We start from the raw sequence: 18,896 nt of genomic DNA on the forward strand, positions 1-18,896 counted from the left end.
AGACTAAAAATAATCTTGATAAAACATAATCAGATGTGTGCACAAATTATTTTAAAGCTAACATGTAGATGAGAATATAGAATTTTAGTATCTTTTTAAAGGTCTAGTTCAGCAGTTCTCAAACTTCAGCGTGCAACAGAAATGTCTACACATCCACACTGTTGGGCCCTACTCACAGAACTTCTGAGGCTGGTCTGAGAACATGCATTTCTAACATGTTCCCAGGTGATACTGACACTACTCGTCTAAGCACCAGACTTTGAGAGCTAATAGCACAGATCATGTATCTCTCACAACGATTACCATTATGTGTCACATGTTAAGGAATTTAATACTTCCTGATTGTAAATATTCTTTCTAATATGGCAATAAATAATTAAAAATTCTCTTTATTACATATTTTTTTATTTGACCATAGGTAGATCTTCACAGGGCCAAGAAGAAACACCACCCAGAGCAATTACAGCAGGAAATATTTTTAGAAAGAAAAACACTACCAAAATGTTTTTAAAACCCTTTCTGTGATAGTAAGTCTACTAATAGGATAATTCTACTTCCATATCCCAAAGAAAACAATTTTATTTCAAAATTGAGTGTTTTATGACACTGGACCTATATAATTGATGGAGAACTTTAGTTATGTGAACATAAAGATATACTGGCTATTCATTTCCTCTATGTATGCCACATACAGACACATTGACAGTCCATATCTAAACAAGACAGACATCTGTCTGTACCTTTCCATGTCAGATACGTGAGGAAATATTTTTTGCTGTGGTTTCTTAGAATGCTTTGCTTTGTAGAATTTAAGCAATTAAGTTCCAATTTGAACAACAGAAGGGTAAATGCACAGTAGGTGTATCTGTGAATGTAAAAAAATTTAAGGCTTTTGTTTATTTTGTATTTTCACAAAAAGTTTCATTATATATGGATAGAATCTTAGAATTTTCTGAATGAGAAAGGACCTTAAAGGTACTTTTTACCACTCAGACTTAGGAAAGTTATATTTCATCCTGCGGTTCTGGAGCTAGTAACTATCGAAGCCAAGACTGGAATCCAGGTATCCCGGCTTCTAGCAGGACATCCTCTCTGAAACACGCCGCTGCACGTACAGCATCACACAAGTAAACCCAGTTTGCTCTGGTTGGTTACCTTTGACTTTAATGGTCATTCACTGGACACTAGTTTAAAGTACATTCACACTTAATTATCTACAAGAAGATATTTTCAGCAAAACAAGTATTTAAATTTTTTTTTGTAAAACAATGGCCTAAATCTTACAGACTTCCTCTGAACAATACTTGGAAATCTGTATGTGAAGAAACCTTGTAAAGAATATCAATAGTATTAAAATTAATATCCTCTCAATCTGGAATTTAAATAATTCTTCATATAATCATGTTAAGTTTGACTTACATGCACAAAAACCTTATAGAAATGAAAACATTATTTCAAGATCTTTTACTTTATAACCAGTTGCAAAAATAGAGATCACACTTCTATTTGTTGCTTTATATGATGTACACATTTAAAAGCAAGCAAATTTGGAAATTTGTCCATTTGTTCACCATCCTAAAAATGTACATAAGCAGTGATAGAAATAAAATCTAATGTAATGATCCCATTGTGATTATCTTCATTCTAAAGAGTCATCTGGAAAATCAAACTGCTTCTACTACTGTAAAATAATTTTGGTGCTTTTGAAATGCAAACCATAGAAACAACTTAATGGATAATTCTAGTCGTTCTAAATATTTCTCCCCAGAATAACCTAAAATTAGCATCACAACTCAAAATAAGGAAGCTCTTTTTGCTCATAGATTAGCAAATTCTAACTAAGGTAATGAAAATGAAACTTCTAAGAATCTCATATAATCCATACCGTGTTAGATATATCATTTTACTACTTCCACTCCTTTTAAATAAGACCTATTATAATAAAATGAAAACTCTCATCAAACACCTGATAGAGTAATTCCAAACTTAACCAAACAGGGCTAATGGGTGAGAATTGAATTGAAAACACCTTGACAAAGAAAGCAATTTCTTTTCTTGGCACTCCTCTGAAGCTATGGGTGATCATGGTAATCAAACCATCAACAGTGAGGGGCCATCTGTCCCAAGGGCCCTTCATGAGAGTTAAAAAAAAAAAATCAACAACAAAAAAGGGAAAGAAATGCTGTTCCACAGATGTTCAATTTTGATTAATCTATGACAAGGAACTTCCAACTGAGAATCAATGTTTTGACGTTTTTCAGATATCAATCATAAAAAGCCAACACTAAGTTTTTATAAGAACACAGGGGAAAAAGAAGTTAATAGGTTGCCTGCAGAAAGATGATCTGTCATACAAAACCTGATACACCTTTTAGTCAGCTAATATGTGCATCCTATCCTAAAGCAATAGCTTTTATTATGATTCCCTTAAAGAGGAAGGAAGACAAGAGGCCATGTTTTAATTTAGCATGAGACAGTGTTTTTTAATAATTCTTCCTACAAGTATGTGATTAAACAAAAAGAAAACATGTATTTTTATTCACAATATCCCTTATATTTAACTCTTTGAACTAAAACATTTTAAAGAAACACAGCCTTAGCATGAAACTTCAGAAATGTAAAATTAACTGACCCTCTCATAAAACAATTTCATTTTATTCATAACATTTAATTTTCATATTACACCAAAAAATAATTCTGTGTAGAAATGCAAACTTAGTGAAGGCTTTTCCCATATGACATAAAGATAGTTTGAAGTGCAACAGACTCCTGGCACTCCTAGATATAACACACAGTTTCAATAATTTGGAAATAAGCTAAAATTTATGAGTAGAATCATACCTACTATTAAAATGACTCAAAGTTTACTAAGATGAAAATATTTGTAAGCTACATTAAGAATTACTAAAAATATTTTAAAATGAAAATACAATAAAACAAAATATTAAAGAACCAAATTAAGCCATGTGTCACATTTCTTTCAGAATACATCCAAGTTAGGATCAAATTAAATGTAGAATATACTTAAGACTCAACAAATAAATTCACTAAGAAATTTACTGTAAATGCAATAACTACTTATCTTTTTATCTACAAAGCCTAGGAATTGATTTTGTAATCCCAGAGAGATCTCATATCAGGCACAGGACAGAGGCAAATATAAATATCCTCTGGAAGAAGAAATACTCAACTCAGGTCTTGCCAAACATAAATTTGCAATTCAAAATTACTATAGAAAATCTAAACACCTGTGATTATAACCCATCAGAAACAGAATTAAAATATTTTGTTTTGCTCCTGCCTCAAAGGCTTTTGATATTAAAGTTATCTGAAACAACATATATAATAAAAATATCTAAAATGTTTAAAAAAGAAAATAAGGATTCCAAGTATGAGCAAACAATAAGAGATTTTTAAAGACAGATTTTGAAAACTAGAACTTCAAAAATATAATTTTTGAAATTAAAAGCTCAATGGATAGAATAAATAGCAAATCTTATAAAATTGAGAAGAGAAATAGTGAAATAAATCAGACACAAAAGATAGTAAACAGAATGAGGCACAAGGATAAAAACAGTGAGAAACCTAAAGGAGGTTAAGAAAAATGGGGACCAAAATAACAACACAGATCTATTTAGAGTTCTAAAAAATCAGACCAAAGAGAATGGAGTGTGTGTAATGGGGGAGGGAAGAAAATAATATTAGAGAAATAAAGACTGATTTTTCCAAAACTGGCAAACAACATAAGCTTCAGATTCAGAAAGCACAACAAGCCCAAGCTAGAGCTCAAGAAAGACATTTGAGGCCTGTTAACGAAGTTGCAAAGCACAAAATGATGTCGATAACTTTAAAAGTATCCTACAGAGAAAAGAGATAACTAGAAAAATAGACACGTTATTACACTGACAGCAGACTTCTCAATAGCAGCAATGGAAGCCAGAAGACAGTGGAATAATATATTCAAAACCTTTAAGAAAGTATCCTTGTCATTTAAAACCGTGTAAACAGAAATGTAGGCAAAATAAAGATATTTTCAGAAAGACAAAAACTAAAACATGCACCAAGAACAGATTCTCACTAAAGGAGTGTCTAAAGATTGTAACAGCAGGAAAAAAGAATAATTCTCCCTAAGGAAAGTGTAAAATGCAAGAAATCATATATTTCATGTATGCAGACCAATATATACAACAATGTTTATTGAAGCACTGTTTGCAATTGACAAAGTTTTAGAAATAACCTTAAATGTCCATCAATATGAAAATGGTTATATTATTATTATTCTATGACATACTATACAGCCCTGAAAAAGATTACAGTCTTGAAAAAATTACATTTGCTCATATGAAAAAAAATGTACAAAATACAGTATTAAATGAAAAAAGGAGACTAGATGAAGCCAGAAAGAGGAAACAAGGAGAACATAAAGAACCTTAAGAGTCATAAAGAAGAACTTGCCTTGAACTCTGGGAAAGGAAGCCACAGAACAGTTTGAGCAGAAAGGTAACATGGTCTCACATATTTCAACAGGATCACTCTGGCTTCTGTGTTGAGCATAAACTGAAAAGTGACAAAATAATGAGCCCAGGTATGAGGCTACTGAATAATTCAAATAATATTTTAAATGAACATCCTGGGAAAAGAACTTTCACCTTATAGATACTAGGACTAGAATTCAGACATATATTGACAATCTGTGGTGAAATAGCAGGGAAGACAGCAAATAATATAAGATTTATAAGATGATCCACCCTCCTGAGACAGAATTCATCCCAAGAGCAATAGAGGCCTATGAGTCAGAGGGAAACTCTCCCAGTGGATTACAGCGGGTGTTTATGAACCTGATCTAACTCAGGGACCTTGTCAGCAAGCAGGCACTGTGGAAAGTGTTTCATAGAATGACTAATGAGCTTTAGGTCTGCAGAACTTCAACACAGACCATAAGAAGCTGCCTCCCTACTCCGCAGGGACTGGACTCACAGTCCGGGCTATGAAGGATCAAGTGGCGCTGAAAGTACAAAGGACCGGCAACACCATCACGAATGGCAGCCCAGGTGACAAGAGCAGTAGCAGTGACACAGGGTGCACTTCAAACAGTGCTCAAAGGTGATGGCACGCGTCCCTGCCAGCACCAGCCAGCGTCACCAGCATCATCCTGGTGGAGCACCAAGCAAGGTCTGGAGAGACGACTGCGTCAGTCATACGGAGACGACTGCAGGGACAGGCATGAGGCACAGCAGCTGAGGGAGATGAGTGATTCCTCCACCTGTGAGACACCCCTGGGGGACCACGGACATAGGGACCAAAGTGAACACCTCAAACTGGACTAAGACCCAGAAGGCGCTCAGATAAAGGTCATCAAGCTGCAACAACTGAGTCTGAATTTCAATGTGTCATCTCCACCCTCAAGTTAGTGATGCCTATGGACTTGTGGGCAACACTTTTAAAATATCTATGATAAAATTAAGAAACTTGTTAAAGACAAAGTATAATGATAAGCAAAACAAGCATAACCCAGGTATTATATTTCAGGTCTCTCTTGCTATACTATGAAAGAAGTAGAGATGTGAACAAATATTTCACTGTTACTAATTAAGCATTTTTTTAATTCTAAAATCTTCCCTGATAGCATCTTCCTTAACTAATAATGAGTTTATACCATTAACCTTTGAGGTCAATATTATGATTGGTAAATATAACACTGATATTGGCAAAAAGAATCATTTCCTTGTAGGGACAGAAAGCTGTTAGTCTGAACATGCTTACCAATTATTAACTCCTAGAGTAATTTTCACTCATTTTTCTTAAAACACATAATATCAAGTTATTGGGAATTATATTAGAAAGACCTTGCTAGGTATTGAGAATAGAAAACAGTGATCTGGTTTTGAGGCCAACTAGACTGAATTCTACTTCTATAATACACAGACTGCAAGAGCAAACACAATTTCACACGGATTATTTGTCATGTGAGTTTACCTATGAAAATAACCACGTACTGGAGATTATAGGCTAGAGGGGTCACAAGAGGCCTTGTTCCCTCTCCCTGCGTGTCCGGCTCCTTCACATTACACCAAACTGGGTGTATCCATTTACACTCCGCACACACACTACCACGAACCTCCCAAGTTTCCCTCCTGCAGTGTCCAATAAATCTAATGGTTCAAAGTTCTTCCCAGTAGGATGGTCTGAGTGCAGTGGTATTTACAACTAATTGATCACAACCAGTTACAGATTCCTTTGTCCCTTCTCCACTCCCATGGCCTCACTTGACCAGTCTTAAAAAGTTCTTCCCAGTAGAACAGACACTGGAGACTCGGAGGGGCAGGGGGGTGGAAGGTGGGAGGTGGGAGAGGGGTGGGAGATGAGAAATTACCTAATGGGTACTAAGTACACTCACTAGGTGAAGGTGACATAAAAAGCCCAGACTTCACCACTATGCAATATGTCCATGTAACAAATCTGCACACGTACCCCACAAATCAATAAAAATTTTTAAAAAATAAATAAAAATTCTTCCCCATGTCCAACTAAATCTCTCACAAGAGAACTTAACTCTTTTCTCTCTTGTTGAAAAGCTGGAACATCACCACATGTAATTTAAAACAAACCCAAAAGCTGTTACTGAAACTCTATTTCCCGTATCTCACAAATTATTTCCTCTACATAAATGTGGTGGTTCTCAACCCTTTCTGTTCATTAAATTGCCTAAGGAACATCATTTAAAAAAGAAAAAGGTGGCCTCTTTACCCTATCCCATACCATACTAAATGTCTGCAATTAATTTTTGTTTAAAACTCCCCAGGTGATTCTAATGTGTAGCGTTGGCTGGGAACAATTACCTCAATCTTTCTGGAAAAAAAAAAAAAATTTCAGCCTTTTTTCAAGCTTCAGGTGTTTCAAACTAGACTCAAAACTACAACATAATACATAATTCCACATGTAAAACATTAGTGTTTTTTATAGATGTTCATAAGCATAAAGCAAAATTTCGTATCTTAAGCCAAATTTTTCCAATGACTTCATTACACCATTCCCTTAGTGTCTAAACTGATCATACCCTTCTCACTCTACTAATGAAACCCAGGCACCAAAGCTGAAAATCTCAGAATCAGCCTTAACACACCTTCTTCATCCTCTACATCTAATCGGCTGCTAATCATGTTAGTTCTTCCTTTGAAATGTAGTTCTCATCCATTCCTCTTCTGTCATATTCTAACCCTACTCTAAATTCTTACTAACTAGTCTGGCTGACACTTAGCTCTTCTCATCCCACTGCCACTAAATTAATTCCTTAAAATAGTGTTGTCCTTTGTCTTGCTTTTTAGAAACAGGGTCTCGCTCTGTTGCCCAGGCTTAAGTGCACTGGCACAATCATAGCTAACTAGAGCCTTGAACTCCTGGGCTCAAGCCATCCTCCTGCCTTGGCCTCCCATGGTGCTGAGATTATAGGTATGAGCCACCCCACACCCAGCCTAAAATAATGTTATTATGCCCCTGTTCAAAGAAAAATATTCAGTGGCTTCTCACTGCTTACACTGAGAAAACCCAATTCCTCAATCTATGTTGGTATTTAATACCTCAAGTAGAATATTCAAATTTTAACACAATAAATAACTCTACATATTAAGACCAGTCAATGTAGCAAACTTAGCACTTCTGACCCAATTCCATCCTACCTAAAATTTATTTCCCTCTACATTCCAATATAAATTTTCTATTCAATCCAGGCATCCAGTCTTTCACGTACATAAAATGACAAATTCCAAGGATTTACTCATACTTCAATACATGCTGTACCCCCTTCCTCAAATACTATGTTCACTTTTATCTGTATCTCCAAATTCTTTGCACTATTCTGGACCATTGCTGTGAGGCCTTCCCAAAACACTGCAACCTCACGGACGGTCTCACTTCCAGGCAATACATATCATCTAAGCCAGTTATTTTGAAATATGTTATACTGCCTTACACTTCTACTTAACTATTTTATATTTCCTCACTTAAATAAAGATCCTGAAGGCAGAAATCATGTTTTTTATTTTTTCTGTATACTTCATAAAAGCAGTCTTTTCAATTTTTTTCATGGAATTTATTTTTCATTCCTTCCAGCCAATGGAAATATATAATGCATATAAAATTCTTCCCTATCATATCACTTTTTTCAGAGTAAATCTCATGACATTAATATACTTATATCAACGTGCTTAGTTTAAGTAGCTAGCCTACTTTAATATAAGTCTGATCAATTCTGATTTAAAGGCAATGTAATGAATCAAATACTTGTTGATATCAAAGAGAGTCAAGTGTTCCACCCTTATATGTTTTCACTAAAGATAACAAGCAAATGAACAGGGTAAAGCCATCACTAATTAAGAAAGCACCACGCTTCAAGAAATAAATGGTCAATTAAACAGTAATTACATAGAATAAATAGTAATTATGCAGAATTGTCCTTGGACATTGGCTGCTGATGTGTTTTAGTTAGCCTCCATAACGTTGAACACAAGTTCTCAAACTTTTTGGTCTCAGGAATTATTTTTACTCTTAAATATCACTGAGGTCATCAAAGAACTACTGTTTAGGTGAGTTACTGCAAATGATGTTTACTGTCCCAAGTACACACTTCATCAGTCATTGGAGCAATAACTTCATCCCAAAGCCTATAGAAAAGTCCACCACCTACTTGTGAAAATGGGAGTAAAAAAGGCTAATAACATATCAGGATTATCATGAAAATAGTTCTGACCTCACAGAACCCCCGAAGAACTCCAGAGGATCCCCACAGCCCCCCAGACTCCATGTGGAGAAGCACAGGCATAACACAAAGAATTTAGAAAACAGCATAAAATCATGTTTAAATGTCGCATAAGCTTTTAAAAAATTAAGATCTTCTTTAAAACCTATGAAAAAGTCAAGGTATAATTATTTATTTGTTACATAAATATATTCCCTCTTTATAGGTAGAAGGGAGAAAAAGATTTCAAGGTGAAATGCCTTTAGAGCACACAGGTGTACCCACACATATAGATGCAGGTGGTGTAAATCAGTGCAGTGAGCCTGCAGGAAACAACACAAGGATGCAGTAAAAAAGAGACCCCAGACCCCTTCTCAAGAAGGCAGCATCATCCAGCTCCAGCCACATGGAAAGTGGGCCCAGTGTTGACAGACACTGTGATTTTTCAAGAAAAGCTAGAATTTTTATGAAAAAAATATCACCTAATTTTATCTTGGGAAAAATAATTAAACATTTCATGAATACCATGTGAGCCTACATACACACATTGCCTAGAACAGTGCCTGACACTTCGGAAGCCTTACGTCATTAACTATCATCATATTCAGTACTGTCAGGCAAAAGGGGGAAAATGCTAAGACACAGATGCAGACATTTGGCCATGGTGAATGGAGATAATGCATGAGGCAAAATGACTGGCTGTTATTTTTTCTTTATCTTCACATAAATCTACCTCATTCCACCCCCAGGACCTTCCTAAGTCTGGTCACTTGTTTTACACCATCTTTGCGTACTTCTGTCTTAAGGAACGATTCCTTATCAAATTTTCATCAACTATTTATTAGCTGAAAACTTAGAGCGCTGCACAGTAGCTCACCGCCCACTCCGACCTAACGTGTACATTTCACGTGTTTCACCTCTTGTCTCTTTCCTTCAGCTCACTGCCGCCTTCTACTTTCTACCCTTTTTCTTCACCCTTACCTCTTTATCACTGGATAGCCAGCACAATCTCTAGCCTCTGTTTCTCCCCCTCTTTCTCCTTTTCTGTTTTTCAGAGTAAAAGTGAAACGAGGCAACCACGGGAACAAGCGCCTCATACTACCAAAGGGAGTCAGAGCAAGAGGAGAGTCATCACAAGATGACACCACAGCATACTGCACCTTAGAACAGCCACAAATAATACAACACAAGCAGCTGCTCACCCACATCTACACGTGGTTACTCTCAGGAATAAGTTACATACATTAACACAGCCAAGCAAAGAGCCCAAGTGCAGAAAACCTTAATTATTGTTCAAGACTGATATCTGATTGACAGAAGGAGAAGCAATTGGTCCAGATCGATAGGTCCAAGCCAGCAGGTGACACAGGGATTAGCACCTTAACTTCCATCAGTTCTAAATGGATTATAACTAAATTCTCAGTATTGATAACTAATATCAATATAAGATCAGACAGAAATCTCCAAATTCTTTTTACACTAGAACTACAACCATTTCCTACCTGGACTTGTATACTATTTCATAACAACACTGACCACCTGAAGACCTGTATGTACTAACAGAATAGGCACCAAAATGCCACAGACCAAATAGGAGTCTTAATATGTACCAGAGACGTGCTCTACTCAACTTTTCTATTTCTGCAGAAATACACGATCATATTAAATAAGGAAACTGGGGAAAAATGAATAAAAAGGATCCAGATTTTATTCTCGTATAATGAAATAAATATTCATACCTTGACAAAAGTCCGTAATGCAGCTTTTTAATTAGGGAAAAAGAGCAAAAGACAAACATTACATATCTATTGTTTCCTGCATTTATAGTGTGGTCTGCAACATATACTTTCCAAATTAAGAAGTTTAAATATATGTTTAAGTACTGTAAGTCAAAAGACACAGTTGGAAATACATATGTACTATCAGAACTCAAGTATCCATCGCTGACAGTCATCTGCTTGACCTGTTTTCATAAACACAACACACAGACCTCGATGAGTGTTTCTCCTCCTGCTCTTCTACCTTACCCAACACTTTTCCCCTCTTACTGGCTTATTTTGCGGTCAGAGGTTAAACTGTTAACCCTTCACCTTCCAGGAAAGTTTTTTTTCCTCTCTTTATAATTTTTCACAGTGTGCAGCAGTCGGATTAGCTCCTCTCTTGGAGAACAAAAGCTGTGTGTTTTGTCTTCCTTGTTTGTGCCTGGAGCCCTACATCAGAGGAAGCTGCTCCTACTCAACACTCACAATGATGAGATTGTGAGGAAACGAAAGCCTGGCCTCTCGGTGTCTAGACTCTCACCCAACCAGCTAGCCAGAGAAAATCCTGTCAAGCACTCAGCTGAAAATTAACTAAGGTATCCTGTTGAGAACCTGATGAAGATGTTATGTGACCACACGGTAAAACTTTCCATTGTTGCACATAAAGATAAGAGAAAAACCTTTAGAACTCAATGCTTTAACAATCTTGGTCACCAATTCACACATGGGTCAGTAAATGTATTTTACTAACATACAACCCCTTCCTCTATACGCTCTCTTAAAATAATGCACAGGCTTATTTATGACATTCTAATCTCCTGCACTTAAAAATCTAACTAAAGGATACATTCAAAAATATTACAATAGACCATTTTTTATTTGCAGTTTTTATATTAGATATTTCTCATTAGAAAGTTTACTATTGTGTTTATCGCTGAAGGAACTGGTCAAAATTGCAGAAGTCAAAAGAAAACTGTCATATCTTTTCACATCCCTTAATATTTATATATTTTACAAGTTTTTAATATTGAACAAAAGACAAATAGTAAACCAAAAGCAGATATTCAATTAAAGCTTTAAAACAGAAGTAAAGTCATACATAAAACAAATCATACTTATAAAAACTATTTGTAAATTTTTTTAACCTGTAAAATGTTAAACACATTAAACAAATTTAAATTTGGTCATATGATGTCAGTAGAAAAACAATTCCCTTAAGTATGTTAAGTTATGGGTGAGTTCATGAATATTTACAATGATTGTGGGGAGGACTACAGTTTTTAAAATATAACCTTATAATTCACATCCATGGAAACAACTAATGCTGAAAATTATTAAGTGAAAACTTATTATATATGATTATAATCATATTAAATAAGCTCATAGTGAAATCTGAAACAAAATGCACAAAAATAGATATTTTTATGTTATTGGTATAAAAAGAATCTTTTTCCTTTTTTCAAAATTGTCCATAATATTTAACATGAATAATGTAAAAAATAAACTGTGCAGAATAATCAGAATAGTTCAAAAGGCTACAATGGATAGGAATTCATGAGAGGTAAGAGTGCAACCACTGACTATAGTATTCAGAATTCAAGAATAAATCATGGGTTACATAGTTCATACAGTAATATAAATTGATTCCCCAAATTTTAGGAGAAATATAAACATGCCCTTTTTTAACCTATAATGATGATTAGCCTGACAACTTCAATAGGTCATGACCAACAAACTTCACAAAAGAAATAAATTTATTCTTATGAGGAAAAAAAAAATCAATGCTTATACATAGCAGATGTCTGATTTGGAGAAGTATGTGCTATTCTTTTAAGAGTCACATGAAAATTGGCCGGGCGCGGTGGCTCACACCTGTAATCCTAGCCCTCTGGGAGGCCGAGGCAGGTGGATTGCTCGAGGTCAGGAGTTCGAGACCAGTCTGAGCAAGACCCCGTCTCTACTAGAAATAGAAATAAATTATCTGGACAACTAAAAAAAAAGTATATATAGAAAAAATTAGCTGGGCATGTTGGCACACGCCTGTAGTCCCAGCTACTCGGGAGGCTGAGGCAGTAGGATCGCTTAAGCCCAGGAGTTTGAGGTTGCTGTGAGCTAGGCTGATGCCACGGCACTCACTCTAGCCCGGGCAACAAAGTGAGACTCTGTCTCAAAAAAAAAAAAGTCACATGAAAATCTAAGCCTGGCAAAGAATACCATTTAAATTGAGGACTTTGGAACAAAATGCATAAGCAATGACTGGCAGGAAATGTTAAATATTTCATTCCTACTTCTGTAGAAAAAAAATGTATACAAAATTTAACAAAATTAAAAGGAACATTTGATAAAACAGAAAAATATAAGAAAATAAATTTAGTTTAATCTATATATGTATAATAGTTAACAGAATGGTACAAAACCTAAGATTAAATAGATCTATCATGCCTATCATTAAATATCTTTTCTGTCCATGAATTATGCCTAAGTAAAATGATGGAAAAGAGACAACCAATTAACCATGACTCTTAAAAATCAATATTGTATGTACGTTCAAGACATGAAGGAAACATTTACCAATGGTAATTTCTAGAATATGGGATTAGGCATGATTTATATTTTCTTGTATATGCATGTCTTTATTTTCCAAATTTCCATCAGTAAGTATGCATATATACTCATAAATATACTATATATTAATACATCCATCAGCATTAGACTACTATCATAGTTAATAGAAAAATTAATTATTTTATAGAGTAACTTAACTTTGGAAACAAGAATGCTTTATAACAAAACATTCTTATTTGAAAGTACTTCTGTATAGTCACTTCCTCCAACAAACCAAAAATCAAGAATTTCAATGCTTCCTTTAAAAATTTAAATTTGATCTGGCTTATGATAAAATATATTAACTTTCCAACTTCTAAAAATTTAAGAAAGCTTAATGTTAGAAATAAATCATTCTGAGAATAAATGAAGCACAAGGGAAGAAAAGGAAGAAGAAAATATGGGAGAAACATAACGGAAGGCTACAAAAGAGAATGCTATGGCATGATGGAGGCCAGTCAAGGTTTTTCCTGTAAGAACTAATTTTTAGCTAATATGTGACACTTTTATGAAGCTTGTTCACAGTTTTAAGTGCTTTTCTACTACAAATGTAACTGGCCATTTTTGGCCAGCTGAGCTAGAATTAGCACAAAGAGTAACTCCATTCCCACCATTCTTCCCTGCTGTCTCTTTTTAAATCCATTGATACGTACAGCAGCTTAAGTTTAGAAATTAGATAAGTAAGGGTTTGCATCAGAGGTGAAGGATGAAAAACAAAAGGAAGAACAAAAAACAAGTTTGGGCCAATAACGTGTCCAAGCTGCTTGGACTGGGGTGAGCTCCTAAAATCATACAAGATGCCGATTCAGTACAGGCATGAGTGGCCAAATGATGGTTGATCTACTTAAATGTTTTTTCCCTTTTCCCTCAGCACTTGGTCATAAAGTTAAAGATGACATTTTCCAATCTCCCTTATACCTAAGTAGTATCACTGTGTGACTAAGTTCTTAGCAAGGAAAGTGACGTATCAAATTTTCCCCTACCTTGCCTAAGAAATTTCTTCCCTTAAGTATTTCTCTTGCCTGTCCCGTGGCTTAAACTTGGACACAGTTAGTGACCCAGCTTTGAATGCAGATGAAAATAACAGTCTAAGGGCTGGGTATAGTGGCTCACATCTAGCACTTTGGGAGGCCAAGACAGGAAGAGTGGTTGAGGCCAGGAGTTCGAGATGAGCCTGAGCATGCATGAGACCTCATCTCTACAAAAAACAGAAAAATTACCCGGGCATGGTAGCACGCACCTGTAGTCCCAGCTACTCAGGAGGCTGAGGCACGAGGATCACTTGAGCCCAGGAGTTTGAGGTTGCAGTGAGCTATGATGATGCCACTGCACTTTAGCCTGGGTGACAGAGCAAGACCCTGTCTCAAAAAAAAATAAAAATAAAAATAAGTACTGACAGTTAAATAGGAATATTCCAATAACTTTTTAAATAATTTCTGCACTTTATCCATTTAAGATTTAGTGATAAAACAGAAAATTGAGAAAACATTACATAAACACTCAATTCAACATAAAATTTTACTTTTACTCTTACAGATAGCATTACTTTTAGGGCACAAAAAGTTGTAACTTGTTAGACACTAAAATATTAGTTATCATACTACTTAAGTCCTTCTTCAAAAGAAGAAAGGTTACTGGTTTTTGCATGGGTGAGTTTAGCTTTTAAAAAAAATCTTTAGAATTTTGTGCCAATTAGCCATATAGAATGTATTAATCGCAACCTAGAGAAACCAAAATTGCTTACTTTAATCATTTATTATATTTCAAATTTTACTAAGCTGGATAAACTTAAAATACACATGAAGATGTTTCTAAAAACTAGTGATTTAAACAGTAACAGCAGAAAGACAGTAATAAAAGCATGGCAGGAATAGAAGATAAAACTGGAATGACCAGTTCATGAACAGTAGGAACCGGTGAAGGGAGGAAGGAGGGAGTAAACCACTCACAAGTCTTTATGAAAAGGTAACAACCTCTCTTACTCGTGCATAGATTGAATGTTATATAAGGCAGATTGATCTATCTTTCAAGATCACTTTAGCATGAATTTAAAGTTATGGAAAATCCACATTTTCCAAATGAATTTAGCCTATTTTACCAACAACATCAGGTGAGCATTATTCCACACACCTTAGGTAATGCTATGATTATTTTCAAGATTAATTCATAACAAATACACTACAGAATAGATTTAAACTGGAACTGAAAAAATAATATATCCATTTGAGTACCCATTCTGCAAAGAGGACTTCATTGGGCCTGGAAAGAATGCAAATGGACAAACTTTACTCCATGTAGGACAACACAAAATAACTTCTTTAATCAGAGAATGTTCCCTGCAACTTAGGATCACTCTCTGCCCGTGGACATACCTGACAACAGCAGCAGTTCAAATAGGCCAGAGGTGCAGCAGGCAGGGCTGGTGGAGCCAGAAATGTGGGTGACTTCCTACCTAAAATTAGCTGTGCCCATTTCACCACAGCTGGGTGGGGCTCCTCTATTTTAAGGTGTACAGCTCTAAACTGCTTAAGAGAAGATAATTGCTGGCTGGTTTCTGGAGATAAGAGTGTCAGTAAACTTTCCACCAAGGCTTTAGGATAGCCCACTAGTCTCCACAAAACCCCACACTTAACCATCATGCTATCCAGGATCTGAGTGCACTACAAGGAAGGTCCTACACTGGAGATATCCATGAAGATGCACCATGCAAAGAAATATTAGAAGAATAAGCAAGGAGACATTCTTCATTCTTGTCTGCTACCCATGCCCACACACACACATGCACATGTACAATATAGCAAATGTGGGGGGAAATTATAACAATCATGATATTAAAGTACTATACTCTCATATTTTCAGGAAATCATACAGAACTGACAACTGAAACCCTTCCAAGTAATGTGACGCCATTGTTTCTCTCTCTCTGAAAGTGCTATGCCACTGAAGTAAATCCAGCCCAAGGGGCTACTCAGTCTACATTCTGCATTCCAGAAACATTAGAAGGGAATTGGTGTAGCTTCCGTTGATACTGGCAGAGAATCTGCCTTAATGTTTTTAAAAAGATGCTAAATTTTCAAACACAAATGAAAGAAAATGAAAAGACAAACCCTTTCCCAAAACTAACAGTAACTTTATCAATGAATCATGGTAAAGTTGAGTTGTAAGTTATATGGGCTTAACACACACCTGAAATTCAAGCTGCACAGATAACATTCATGATTTCTATATCCCCAAGGCAAAGACCTAGCATCTATGTTACTACCAGAAACCTGAGACACTCAATGCAGAATACACATTTAGTACTATTATTTTCTGATACTATCATGTTCCAGTACTCCACAATGTTAACACTTGCTTTGACAGACTCAATCAGTTATTTGAAGAATTTACAGAACACACATACCTTCATTTTCAGAGCCATGACATTTCACTTTCAATACCAAGTCAAAGGTTCTTTCTGGATTGGCCCTAAAAAAAAAAAAAAAACAACTTTGTTATATTTATTTCCTATAACAAATAAGCATCTCCATAAAGCTTGTATTTTCTTAATTCTAAGACTAATCTTGTTCTTACCTCTACATATTAAATGTAACTATATGACTACAGTATAGCAGAAATAACAATGAAAATGTTTCTCAGATTAGAAATTTAAGATTACTGATATTTAGGAGCTGAGATCTGAGACTTGGGGCAAAGCATTTAACCTCTGAGACTATTTTCTTACCTTAAAAAAAAAAATAAAGTGCCTTGTCCACTTCACAGAATAATTGTATTACAAGTCAAATAATATATGGGCAATTACATTATAAATCAAGTGCTGTATAAATGCAAATCATCGCTTTTATCTTATTGCATCCAAAATTGGAAGGCCAGTGTGTCCCTAAGTGTTTTTAGATCCTGCCAATGGAGCTTAACACAAGCTCTCAGCCTTTCTTCCAAGGACTTGCAATCTGAGTGTAAATGACGAATACCTGGCTCCACCTGCCACGTTCTATTAATAGATCACCATAGGACATTTGTAAAGGTCCACGAATGGGATACTTTGCATATACTTTCCTTGAGATGTATTTATGGTACTTAGGCATGTTTAAAGTAGCAAACTATTCAGAGACTCGAAAGATAACAAAAAAAGACTTCTTTCATACCAATTATCATTGGGGAAACTGGACATCAGCCCCCAGATTAAATTTTCCCGCTACAAACTGTAAGGCTGATTTGCATCAGTCAGAACTTACTGTTTTTACTAACTTGCCACACGTTTAACCTATTCATTGGTTAAATTTCAAATTGTAAATTGAAATCTATTAAGACACTTTTTTTTCAAAACAGAGTTCTGTTTTATCTCTCTTTCCATCAGAGGGTAAAAAAATAGGCCTAGTCTGATACCACAAGTCCAAAGTGTTACCATCTTTCAGTTATTCCTGCTGACGAGACTTTAGTGTCTCTGTATTACACATTGGCTGTTTTTAACACATACCTCCTTCAATAAAATAAAGCCAGCTCTGACTTCTAAATAAATACTGATTTTTAGAAAATTTTTGTTACAAGACATGATCTAGAAACATAGAAAGTGACAAGCCATATAAATTAATTCACAGATACACATTTCCTCAGCCCTCCCACCATTAACCGGTTTCAGTGGGAAAAAATCTCAACTCTGATTCCTTCTCCAGCCTCCCGGGTGGACTTACTCCCCCTTTCCACCAGCTGTCAAACAATGAAAACAATTCCAAATGACACAATTTTCCTATTTGCCTAATGCCCTTTAGTACCTCTCTTAGGGGTAAAAGTTAAACATTGGTTCAGTCATGCTTCTGTGAGATCCGAAAGGCCTTTCCCAGTGACACGAACACAGGACGCTGACGGGGCGCGGGCGGGCGGGAGACGGCGGGGAGGGGGGATTCTCCCCGGAGTTTCAGGAGGGAAATGCGCAGCTCACGCCTCCGAGACACCTAGAAACAAAATCACCATCGTTATTAAACCGCTTTTTACCCAATCTCCTGAAGTAACATAGCCACTGACGGATACTGTAGCGCACACACAAAGTGCCATCTAGTAGCGTGGCATTTGCGGGCACCGTGCAGACCTGGCGCCTCGTCCACAAACGTCAGAGGCCAAGTTAACGAGAAGAAACTGCAGAAGGAACAGCGAGACACACTGGTCAATGCAAGTCAGAAAGACAGGGTGACCTGGATGCTCAGAAAGCGCTTCAAACAGCGACCGCTCCACCTCAACGCTCCTCCCTCCCGGAGCCTCACAGGGCAGCGACCGTCCCGCCGGACACACCTGGGACGGGCCGGTCCCCTCAGCGGGCGGCGCCGCGGCCGCCCCTCCCCCCGACGCGGCGACGCGGGCGCTCCCACCGCCGCGCCCGGGCAGCGACGACCCGCCGGCCTGGAAGCCGCTGCCCCGGGCGCCGGGGTCGCGCCGCCGGGCAGGGGGCTCCTCACGGCCGCGGCGGTGGCGGTGGCGGCGGGCCCACGTCCGCTGCGCCCCCGGCGCCTGCCCGCCCCCCACCCCCCAAAGCCTCCGCGACAGCAGCGGCGTGGCCGCCCCCTCTCCGCCGCCCCCGCCGCCCCCGCAGCCGGCCTCGCAGTTCCTGCGCCGGCGCCGCGGCACCTTCCGCAAACCAGGAAGTCGCGGGCGGGCGAGGGGCGCGCGGGGACGCCCGGCGGCTGCGGCCCCAGCCGCGGGGAGGCGGGGCCGGGGTCCCAGCGCCCGGGCGGCCGAGGGCCACGTGCCCCCTGCGACCGAGCCGCACCGCCAGGGCGCCCCGCGTCCTCAGCACGGGACCAGCC

At 37.4% G+C, this 18,896-nt stretch overlaps 1 long non-coding RNA gene across 3 annotated transcripts in view; it reads right to left on the reverse strand.

Annotated features, from left to right (window-relative positions):
- The window catches only part of LOC123632800, a 32,595-nt gene extending 14,652 nt beyond the window's left edge, over positions 1–17,943 (reverse strand). For 2 of the 3 annotated variants that reach the window (XR_006733467.1, XR_006733466.1), the window contains exons 1-2: positions 17,871–17,943; positions 16,502–16,566 (exon numbers count right to left, since the gene is read on the reverse strand). This is a non-coding gene — a long non-coding RNA (uncharacterized LOC123632800). Of the gene's footprint in view, positions 1–14,419; positions 14,457–16,501; positions 16,567–17,870 lie in introns of those variants that run through there. The other variant, XR_006733465.1, reaches the window with a different exon arrangement.
- Between the last annotated feature and the right edge of the window lie 953 nt (positions 17,944–18,896).

This window comes from Lemur catta, chromosome 2 (assembly GCF_020740605.2).
Source record: "Lemur catta isolate mLemCat1 chromosome 2, mLemCat1.pri, whole genome shotgun sequence".
NCBI lineage: Eukaryota > Metazoa > Chordata > Mammalia > Primates > Lemuridae > Lemur > Lemur catta.